Raw genomic sequence first — 12,518 nt, 5'->3', positions numbered from 1 at the left:
CTTTGTTATTACAAGAGCTGTTCCACCACAGAGTGAGCCATAATCCCACAAAAGAAGTTACAAACGTTAGTTGGATTGATTTATGGATGTTAAAGCTTGAAGGGACCATTAAGATCATCTACTCTGGTCTCCTGCAGAACTTAGGACAGAGAACCTCATCCAGGGATTGCTGCAGTGGAGGAAATTATTCATCCTTGCTGTTGGAAGTGAGCACCATCACCCCAGGGTGAGTAACCCGACCGGCTGGAAACCTCCCTCAGAGCTGTATTGTGCTATACTTTCTCCCCACTTCCTGTTTTGCTGTTGCCACACCTCTGATGCCACCCACAGAGGTGAGCAGGAAGGGAATAATAGAGCAGGGTAGCTGTGAAAAAGAACAAGATGGTGGAATGGTGTGCACCAGGCCAAACCTCCAGAGACTTGTCACGTCCATTGGTGATGAACCCAGTGCACCTGCAAAGACCCAGCTGCTCTAGCTTTTGTGATATTTTCTGATTTTTTCACTGTGCCCTGGGTCTGATGACCCCAGAAATGCAGGTGTTGGTGTCACAAGGAGGTTCTTCCACTATACACAGCTTAAAGGAAGAGGGGAGGCACTTCCCAGGCTCCCCACTTTCCTCATCCTGTATTAGCAATGTGGTATTGGAGGAGGAAAGGAGAAACCTTACTCGTGAACGAAGCCCCCTTGCAGCCTTCAAGACCGAAGGGCAGGAAGCCAAAATCAAAATTCCCTCCCCTTCTCTCTCCCCCCTTCCACCTCCCCCCCCCAGTGTATCACTGGCTATTGTCCTCATCAAACAAAGCCCTTTCATCAAAGGCTCTTTAACACACTTTATTTCTCTTTTATTTTGCTTTGAAATAAGCCGGGCAACAATTAATTTCAGAGAGAGAGAGAGAGAAAGAGAATTCAACAAGGATCTATTACTACTCTCGGCTTCTATTGCTGTAATGAAAATCTATTTCCTTTCCCTTTTGTGTCCCATATAATTTAATGCCCATTTTATTAATGGTCTGAAATAATTACGGAACCTTTTGTGATTCTCAAGTATGTTTCATTTAATTGTGCAATAAACGCCTAATCTCTTCCTCCATCTGAAGCTATTATGGCATTAAAATTAACAATTATGCAGCAATGCGCCCGGGTCCATAGAAATCACTCCAGATAACTAGACATATATAAATCATTCATGAGAACAATTTCTGAAAAGAGACGAAGGGAGAGAGAGGAAAAAAATTGTGTTGAGAATGACATTGGGAAGCCAAGGGCCTGGTCTGTAAGAAGATAGCAACACCTTAAAAAAATCTCTTTTCCCCCCCTTTTTTTATTATTATTATTTTACCAATTGTGTTAGTTGGCACAACCCTCCTACCCCCCCTTCTATTAGCCTGACAGATATTTTCAGAATTAATTAACCGTTAGCTCAGAGGATAAATTGTTCATTATCAATTTTTCCCCCTTCTTCCTTTTTTTCCTTTTATAGTTTTTCTTTTTCTCTTTCAGGCCAGCAATTACACTCTCCGCCGTTCACTGGCAGGTCCTGTTCTGTAGGAGGTAATCCAAATGGGGAAAGTGCTTTTTCTTTCTACCCTATTCACTTCTCCTCTTCTCCCTTTTGTGGGATTTAATAACCATGGCTGATAGGCGCACTGTGGACAGAGAGGTTAAGTTTGTTGTCTCAGCACTTTGCTGACAGGGGACAGCTCAGGAATCCTGCAGTTTATAACCAGCCCTACATGGTAAAAGTGACTGCTTCTTTCTTCATTCTCAACATTGCACCAGTGTTTCCTTCCTGAATTGTGATTTATTTGCAAGGGGAGCTGAAGTAAATTCTTCCAGCACTCATGAAAGTATGAGACTGGCAGAGCCAAAGCGTAGTATGGTTGGAGGCTATGTAAGTTTTTCCCCAGGATCTCCCACTCCCAGCTTTAGCTGTGCATCTCACTGTTTGAATTTGACACCTCTGTTATTTTATCCCATGGTCTCTCCTTAGCAGAGGCTGCCAGCTGTGGAGTTTTCTCTTAGGGCCCAGCGTGAAGCAGGTTGATCCAAACAAACTTTTGGCATGGCCTCACCTATCTGAACCTCCTTCTCCTGCGGGGAGCAGCGTCCTGCTTTGACACCAATTTTCCTTTTCCTTGATGTAAACAGATCCCTTCTGCTGACCATCCAAGTGTTGTTTGTACAGGTGAGATGTTAAGTAGTGGGCAAATTAGTTCAAATGTGCTTAGGAAACAGCTGGGCCTAGGACAGAACTCTGAGTAATGGAACATAGAGGGTAAAATGCAGCTCAAGCTAGTGCCACTCTGGCCTTATCCGCCAGCACCAACACTCTGCCACTGAGCACCAGGGTCCTTCCTCTATGCTGTAATCCAGTGGTTCAAGCACTTTTCTGTTCTGTGGTATCACCTCCCTGATGCCAAAGCTCTACAGCCCTGCACAGCCTTACCCACCACGACATTCTCCTAGTAAGGAAAAAGCCCCCTCAGCTTATTCTTGGTATATGTATGAAACCCTCTGCCAGCGCCAGGGCTGTCCCTCAGTTTTCTGCAGCTATCGTTGCTCAGCCACAGATAGATAATGCTAGTGTCTGTGTTCTCCTACTCTGGGCAGTGTTCTGCCAGTAACAGCCTTTGGCCAGTCAGGGCAGTGTCACTATATGAAGTGCACCATCAATGCCAGTTCTGCCTCTGAGGGCAGCATCCTTTGCTATTTTTTTTTCCTTTTTTTTTTTTTTTAGTTCCTTGCTGCTCTGCAGACCCCTGCAAGAACCATTTCTCTGCTATCCTGGGTAGTACTATCCTATAGTAATGCCAGCACTCTGATACTCAGTGTAACAGCCTGCCACTATGGCATTCTGCCACTCAGTGCACCACCTGGGCAGGGTTAATGCTCTCCCGCAGCGCAATACCCAGCCAGGGCTCTGCCACTCGAACCAAGTCACGACTAGATACGCCAGAGTTTGCTCTTGAACGGAGAAGGATGTTGTGGTTGTGACAGTTCTTCTCTTTACTTGCTGCATCTGGATCTGAAGGGATGCCGATAGAACCGTGAGAAGAGGCAGCATGAGGGCAAAGGCGAGTGAAGTGATAGGGAGGCAGGAGGGATAAATGAGGGACTAGAGGACAAGAGCTGGAGGTGCGATTATGCTGACTTAGTACAGGTGAGCTCAGTCAGTGGGCAGTATGGCCCCACCAAGCAACGACAACAGTAAAGGGACACTTGCTTCAGGTGCTGACCAAGGAGGTTTATTAGAATAAGGAAAAAGGAGTTAGCCTTGAAGCTACCCCATCTCTTTCTTTTTTTACCTAGAATTTTTCTTAGCCATGCTCCTGACTGGCTTTTTGCTACAGATCTGAAGAGCCAGCACCCATATTCTCCCGTCTCGCTCCAGCAGAGATTTCAGAGAACTGCTGCCCTTGCTGCTGGATTCTCAGGAGATCCCAGCACTGGCTCTGGAATCCTGTGGGATTCAATGGAACCCCGGACACAGAGCCCTGGAGAGCTTGGGTCGATATCGTATTACACACAGTGTCAGAGCGCTGGCATTGACAGACTGCTGGGTTTGGCAGGCTGTTGGAGAGTGATGGGCCACTGGCACTGACAGGGCCTTGGACAGAATCGCAGAGGGCTGGCTGTGGCAAGGTATATCACAGAGTAGAACAGCACTGGGATTGCTGGGGGCTCCTCAGAATGTAGGGTAGCCCTGGCATTTTCCATGGATTGCAGCAAGTGGCAGAATGAGATGAATAATAGTATCCAACATCACTGTAGTGCCTTTCATCCCATTACCAGTCTAGCCAGAAATGGAACATGCTACCTATGCACAATATGGGCAAGTCATCATTGCTGATGAAGCCATTATGTTTGCATTTACTGAGGTTTGGGGGTTTAGAGCTTCCCCCTCAATTTCACCCGATTGTTGATTTTTGCATTTAATATTCTTGATATTTTTTCACTAAAAGACAGAGAAGAAAGTTTTAAAAACAGCAAGCTAGTGAAGCCTATTATTGTACACCATCCAGAACCCCCAAGCTCAGGAGACTTTGAATCGTTATCTCTGGCAAGGAAAGCCACAGTGGCGGCCTGCCTGAAACTGTCTTCCTCCTCCTCTTCCTCTTTGTCATCCCGCTCTCAGAGGCCTTCACCCAGCTTTCGCTGGCTTCTCTTTTTATCCCAACTCTAATGAGCCACCGGTTACCCCTTTCCTTACCTATCCCATTACAGGACCTTCATATTACATACCTTTGTAATTCTGCCGCCAACCCTCTCCCTGAGCCAAATACAAAATGATAAATCAACCATAAAAGGCCCTTTGTCCCAGCAAAGTCAATAAAACAAATCTGTAGTTTGTCAGCCAAGCTGTTTTCAACAGTCCGAGTATAATACGTCTTCTTTAATTTTATCCGGACCACAGACAAATTCTACCCTAGGATTAGATGTAGGGTATGAAAATTCAGGGGAACTAGTTTCTTCTGGAAGAAATTAGGTATGTGTGGGGAGAACCTGGGGGTTGACAATCAGGTTTTTGATAGGAAGCTGATTGCAGCATTAATATGGGGAAGCTAGTGATTCAATTCCATTCAGTTCAGTGAAATTCCATTGGTATGACAAGCAAGGCAAATGCTTCCAGAATAAGAATGAGTCAAAATCCTCAGATATCTCTCAGAGGCAGGCCTGACCCACCCAGGACAGGGTTACACACTGAGTTTGGGGTCTGAGCCCCTATGTCCATGTGTTGTTACTGTCCATTCCTGATCTAGCAGCAGGCTGCTACCTACCTGAAGAAGAGCTCTGTGTGGCTCAAAAGCTTGTCATGCTCACCAACAGAAGTTTGTCCAATAGAAGTTATTCCCTCACCCACCTTATCTCTCTAATATCCTGGGACCAACATGGCTACTACTACACTACACCTAGCACAAAGCCATCCCCATAATCTCTCTCTTTTCTCCCAGGGTGCTGCATCAGAATGTCTGAATTTTACTATAGGATTTGATATTGTGTGTCATGAAAGTTTACCTGGAAATTAGTTGGATCAGGAACTATATTGCTGAATATACTAAAAGCCACTTATGATCCAAATTCTTATCTAGTTCTGTGTGGCTAACGAGCACCACCAGACAGCTAGGGTGACTGAATGCTGGCTGTAGGATCACATGCAAAGAGTAAGGCATATGGCAATGTGTTGAGTTTGATAACTGGTGTTAGGAGTGGTCTTATGTAACATCTTCATCAGGAATGGACAAAAGGCAGCAAACATTTGTTTGATATTGCTTGGTTTATTACATTTTCAATAAATATTACATAAATCAGTAAAATGTTTAGTAACGCCTGTCACCACTAAATCAAGAAAACCCCAAGATACAGATGAAATATTCAAGTTCATTATGGTATATATACAGTAAAGGCTGATAACCAGATACAAATCTGACCAAAGACTTCAATTAGGAGCTTTCAATAATGGTAGCACATCACAAATACCATTTAGAAGAAAACATGTAATCAGCAGAGATCAAGAGAGAAACAGACTCTATCAAACATGACAGTGAGCATAGTTCAAAAGCAGATTAATCAAATTAAATCCCAAATTCATCCAGTGACCTCCCCCATTTCAGATCAATAGAAGGAGACACACATCTGCTTTGATATCTTTTCTATGCAAAGGATCCTTTGACTGATCAGGGTAAAAAAAAACCCAAACAGGCAGATGATTATTGGAATTTATTTGACAGTATAATGGCTTTATAATTTAAAATCTGCCTTAATCCATTTAATATCCAAGGTTTGGGGTAGGGAGGAGGGGAGAGGGGTAGGGGAGAGATCATTTCCTACACTGTAAACTAGATAAGAAAACCTAACCCTCAGGACTAAAGTTTTCAAAGGGGTTGTGCCACTGAGGCCTGGTGCAGGGACATTTTAATTTCGAGGACCAGCACCATCAGGGAACTCGTGGACAGCATGGAGACCAACATAGTTAAGTGCTGCAAGCATTCACCTTGGGAATGGCCAGTCCAGGGCACTATGTGGGCAGCCAAGTGATGGCTTGAACCCATTGTCAGTGTCCATAAGTAGCAAAGGCCCACTGGATCCATGCACACATCCTCCCTCCTGACATCAAAGCTGCCTTCGTCTCCACACACGTCCCTAAGTTCCGCAGCAAATACAGAGGAGCATCGCCTAACCAGTAGCAGCACTAGGATTTGCCACAGGGGCTGCTTTCAGCAAGCATCAACAGTAGTGCTGGCCTCTCAGGCAAAGAACACATTGCACCCTCTTCAAGGAGCAAAATGCCTCTACCCTCAGTGGAATGAAATGCAACAATAGAGCCTCTAGAGACACCTGTCATAGGTTTGCTCTGATCTAGTGGTCAGGGTGCTAGTCTGAGGCTCCCAAGACCTCAATGATAGGCTGTGTTCTACCACAGTCTTCCTGTATGGTATTGGGCAAGGTATTTGGCTTAGTCTCTCTATGCTTTAGCTCCCCATCTACAAAATGGGATTAATCCAAAATGGGAGTATTGTGAGGCTAGCTATCTCAAAGGCAGTGAGGTGCTCAGGTACTACAGTAAGAGGGAGTCCTACTCACAATCCAAGGCTTTCTTCAAGATTCAGTGCTTCCCTAGGCCTTCTTGATTAGCTACAGGACATAAGCAGAGACATCTAAGCAGCTGTCCCTCTTGGTTTCAATGTAGTACCTAACACCTCTTAAGTTCAGGTACCTTTCCTTTATTGTTATCAGAGGAACAATAACCTGGACAAACACCTGATAATTGTGTTCACATATTTTGGTTGTTCCTGTGAATATTTTAGCCAATTATTTGACTGCCAGGAATATTCATAGAAACAATTGAATTTTAGAGACTATTAGACATAAGTGAATTCTGAACTTGTGAACACAGCGCACGAGTATTCACACAAGAACCCTAATTCTAAGAGTTATGTTCATCCTACCCCTAGCTGTCTAAAGATTGAATTTATAAGGGACCCATTAGTATCTGAGGCCTAGATTCAGGGAAGTATCCTTATTCTGAATAGTACTTAAACAAGTGCTTTAGCTTCATTGAAGTCAGCAAGACTTCAGCATTGTGCTTAAAGTTAAGCATGTGCTTATATGCTTTCCTGAATCAGGGTCTAAGGCCTGAACAAAATTATGAAGAATTTGAAATCCAAAACAAATAGGGTCAGATCCTCATTTGGTGTATATCAAGGTGGATTTACTAAAGCCAATGGAGTTATGTCGATTTGTACCATCTAAGAATCTGTCTCTCAGAACTCTTTCCATTGCCTAGGTTACATGGTTGCATCAACTGATTTGGCCAGGGATGGTTTTCCAAAATGATTTATGGGTGTTGTTTGGGGGAAAGATCTTATGGAAGAGCAGAGTTAAATGGCCCAGTGGTAAAAACTACTTGTGCTTCTACTATACTCCCCACCATGCAGCTGCACCTTTGCTAGACAAACACTACTAAGAGTCCTGGGGTGAAAACCTGGCTCCATTGAAGCCAATGGGAGAGTTGTCATTCATAATGGCAAAGTAAAGTCATTCATAAGAACATAGAATGGCCATTCTGGCCAGACCAATGGTCCATCTAGCTCAATATCTGACAGTGGTCAAGGTCAGATGTTTCAGAGGGAATGAACAGAAGAGGAGAATTATTGAATGACACATCACTCCACTCCCAGCTTCCACCAGTTAAAGGCTTAGGACACTCAGAGCATGGGGTTGCATCCCTGACCATCTTGGCTAATAGCCATTGCTGGACCTTTACTTCATGAATTTATCTAATTGTTTTCTGAAGCCAGTTATACTTTCAGCCTTCACAACATCCCCTGGCAATGAGTTCCACAGGTTGACTGTGCGTTTTGTGAAGAAATACTTCCTTTTATTTGTTTTAAACCTGCTGCCTAATAATTTCCTTGAGTGACTCCTATGAGACAAAAACAATGAGGAGTTCTGGTGGCATCTTAAAGACAAACAGCGTTATTTGGGCATAAGCTTTTGTGGGTAAAAAAACGACTTCTTCAGATCTGAAGAATTACCCACAAAAGCTTATGCCGAAATAAATCTGTTAGTCTTTAAGGTGCCACCGGACTCCTCATTGTTTTTGTGGATACAGACTAACACGGCTACCCCTCTGATACTTGGCTCCTATGAGACAGACTCTATAGACTGGAAGTTAGGTCACTTTACTTGGCTGCAGGAGACCCAAGTTAAAGTCCCTGTTTGAGTAGCTCTGTGACATTGGCAGACCAACCAACCTGTGTATGACCCATAACAATTTAACAGGAGGCATTACATTTGTAATCAAGACAATCCACTTATGTATGGGTATCAAAGAAATGTTAATTAGGCTAGCAATCCCCAACTCATTCACTTTGTGTTGATAAGAATCAAAGGGTAGATGCTAAGTGTATTTGTCTGTGTTTACCTATATCCTGTTAGAAGTTTAACAATGTACCACATTAGCATGTAGATGCTAATTCCCTTTCATGTCTTAATTGTCTTAATTATGCATGCAACTGTGTCCAGTTAACCTTTAGATCAAAGATGTAAGATACTGCAGGAAACTAATAATATTATCTGCATTGTCTTCAGCTTAACTATCTATGCTATAATGAAGTACCTGCTAATTACCTTATGTGAATGAATGCAACTAGTTTACCTGTGTATGCATAGGAAATAGATTAGCTTCAAAGTAAAAATCTGCATTGCCTGTTTTTCACTGGGGGAAGGTCCTGCTGTGACAGTTGCTGGGAGGAGGCTTGTCTGCTTTCTAGAGGGCTATAAAGGAAAACCCCTGGCCTGATCCTGCCATTTCAGGTCTGTTTCAACTTCAAAGGAAAGTTCTAAGCCATAAAACTTATGTCTCCAGGTTTACCTTGGATTACCCAGGGATTCTCATGGAAGAACTCTAGCAGACTCTACACCTGGACTGCCTTTTGGACTATAACCCTTTACAATGATTCCAGAAAGACTTTTACAAATCAGCAGCCTCATCAACTCTGCTATGAAACTGACCTAAGGACTTCACACATATCTGTATGTGTATTAAGCTCTTAACCATATGCAATGCTTTTCTTACTGGATAAGATCTAAGACTCACATTGACCTTGGGATAAGTGTTTGGTCCTTTGGGATTGGTGAACCTCACATATGGTGAATCAGGTTTTCAGTAACTTCTCACTATATTAGACTTGGCTGTCTAGATGGGTGCCAAGGGCTGGAATGCCAAAAGGGACTGTGTTTGGTTTCTTGTTAACCAGTGTGGTACTGCAGAAGCTGTTTTGTTACTGGCTTGGTGAATCTAATTGTAGAATAAACCACCAGTTTTGAGGATTGTCTGCCTCGTGTCTTGCAGTGCGGATTGTCTGCCCTGCTCTGCTCTGAGTGAGGCATTCTCAGTGTTCTCTACCCCAGGCACACGGTCACAAGCTCTTTGTTTAGAAAAAATGGAACAAGTTCAGGAGGGGAGATGGAAAAAAAGCCATGCCGGAATATCTTATAGCCCAGTACACAGGCACGGGCTTCTAATTTTCCCCCGGGGTGGTCAACCCCTGGTCTGCCCCAGGCCCTGCCCCTGCCCACCCCCTTCCCTCAAGCCCCCACCCTGCTCCATCTCTTCCCTCCCCTGCTCTGCCCTGGGCCCACCCTCACTACAACCTTTCCCCCAAGGCTCCACCCCCACCCCTACCCACCCTGTTCCACCCCCACCATGCCTCTTCCCCACCTCTTTCCATCCCCTCCCCCAAGCACGTCCTGTCCCCGTTCCTCCCCCTCCCTCCCAGTACCTCTGGCATGCCGCTGAACAACTGTTCCGCAATGTGCAGGAGGTGCTGGGAGGGAGGGGGAGGAGTTGATCAGGAGGGGCCGCAGGCGGGTGGGAGCAGGGGGGAGGGAGGGGAGCTTTTTTTCCTACTTAGAAGATCAGAGGATTGGCATCTCTGGCACTGATTTACAGTGTCTGTGTACCACTGGGGGCTGGGGTGTGGAGATCATTGGTGGATCTGCCAAGCATGCCCATGAGCTATGTTCTGAAAGTGTTGTTGCAAGACCTAGGATGGTAACTGCTTCAAGCACCAAGGGGGTTAGATGGTGTTTGGATTAGAACCACTGTACCCTGAGAAAACCTACTTCCACTTTGGCTTTTGTACTGCTATGTGGACTATGTCTGTGATGGACAGGTGTTTGTGTGGGTTGCTACCAACTACAGAGTGGAATAAAGTTCCTTGTTCAAGCCACGTTTCAAATGGAAACAAGTGTCTGTTGCTCCCATGCTCCATTGCTCCATGAGAGTATCAGGGCTATGGCTATGGCTGTGGCAGATAGCCAGAAAAATTACCCCTGGACAGGCTCATAAATGTACTCATCACAGAGAACCAATGATAGGACCACTATTTCCATGCACCTGCCCATTTGCTGAGGTTGCTGCCTGAGCGCTGAATTGTCCAACTGATGTTTGGAGCCTGAAAAGCCCAAACAAAAAGGGATCCTGATGTGGATAGCCCAGAAATCTCTACCTATGCTCAGCTTTCATTTTAAAAATGATCGACTACCAATACTAACCTTAACTCTGACCATGACGTACTATCTGCCTACTTATATGGCTCCCATTAGCAGAGTATCTGAGGGCCTCACAATTTCTAATATTTTTCTCCTCACAACACCCCTGTGAGGTAGAAGAGTGCTATCCCCATTTTAGATGGGAAACTGAGGCATAAAGAGAATCCCCCAAAGTCACACAAGAAGTAGGTGGTGGAGCAGGGATATCAACCGAGGTCTCCCAAGTGTCAAATAGCACCCTAACTGCTGTGTCATCCTTCCTCAGATTGCATTTTGAAAGAGGCTTATTTTAAAATATATGTAGTAGATAAGAAAGAGCTCAAAAATATTTCTAGCAATATATATTTATTCTGTTTTAACAGAAGTTTGTTTATAAGGAATACATGGAAAAGAGAGGGCGTATATGAAACTGTCTATATGAACAACAAGAAGATGTCAATAATGCACAGATGGGAAGATTGTTTATTGAGATCTACTGATGCAAAGCACTATATAAGAGCTACTACATTACAACAGGCTGTATCCTTCTAACTCTCCTTTGTCTGATAATTACAGAGATGTTAATTGTCCACTTCATTTTTAATGGTTTCTTGAAACATCTTAACACCTTATGCTGAACCATTTGTTTCACCTTGTATTTAGTTAAAAAGAAAAGGAGGACTTGTGGCACCTTAGAGACTAACCAATTTATTTGAGCAGAAGCTTTCGTGAGCTACAGCTCACTTCATCGGATGCATACTATGGAGAGTGTAGAAGATCTTTTTATATACGCACAAAGCATGAAAAAATACCTCCTCCCACCCCACTCTCCTGCTGCTAATAGCTTATCTAAAGTGATCACTCTCCTTACAATGACAGGTTTCAGAGGAACAGCCGTGTTAGTCTGTATTCGCAAAAAGAAAAGGAGTACTTGTGGCACCTTAGAGACTAACCAATTTATTTGAGCATGAGCTTTCGTGAGCTACAGCTCACTTCATCATCTCCTTACAATGTGTATGATAATCAAGGTGGGCCATTTCCAGCACAAATCCAGGGTTTAACAAGAACGTCGGGGGGGGAGGGGGGTGAGAGGGGATAGGAAAAAACAAGGGGAAATAGGTTATCTTGCATAATGACTTAGCCACTCCCAGTCTCTATTCAAGCCTAAGTTAATTGTATCAAATTTGCAAATGAATTCCAATTCAACAGTTTCTCGCTGGAGTCTGGATTTGAAGTTTTTTTGTTGTAATATCACAACTTTCATGTCTGTAATCGCGTGACCAGAGAGATTGAAGTGTTCTCCGACTGGTTTATGAATGTTAGAATTCTTGACATCTGATTTGTGTCCATTTATTCTTTTAAGTAGAGACTGTCCAGTTTGACCAATGTACATGGCAGAGGGGCATTGCTGGCACATGATGGCATATATCACATTGGTGGATGTGCAGATGAACGAGCCTCTGATGGTGTGGCTGATGTTATTAGGCCCTGTGATGGTGTCCCCTGAATAGATATGTGGGCATAGTTGGCAACGGGCTTTGTTGCAAGGATAGGTTCCTGGGTTAGTGGTTCTGTTGTGTGGTATGTGGTTGCTGGTGAGTATTCGCTTCAGGTTGGGGGGCTGTCTGTAGGCAAGGACTGGCCTGTCTCCCAAGGTTTGTGAGAGTGTTGGGTCATCCTTCAGGATAGGTTGTAGATCCTTAATAATGCGTTGGAGGGGTTTTAGTTGGGGGCTGAAGGTGACGGCTAGTGGCATTCTGTTATTTTCTTTGTTAGGCCTGTCCTGTAGTAGGAGACTTCTGGGAACTCTTCTGGCTCTATCAATCTGTTTCTTCACTTCCGCAATCTCTCTTCTTGTTCTTGTTAAACCCTGGATTTGTGCTGGAAATGGCCCACCTTGATTATCATACACATTGTAAGGAGAGTGATCACTTTAGATACGCTATTAGCAGCAGGAGAGTGGGGTGGGAGGAGGTATTGT

This window comes from Lepidochelys kempii, chromosome 9 (assembly GCF_965140265.1).
Source record: "Lepidochelys kempii isolate rLepKem1 chromosome 9, rLepKem1.hap2, whole genome shotgun sequence".
In the NCBI taxonomy this organism is placed as follows: Eukaryota; Metazoa; Chordata; order Testudines; family Cheloniidae; genus Lepidochelys; species Lepidochelys kempii.
Note: the sequence above shows the minus strand (reverse complement) of the source record.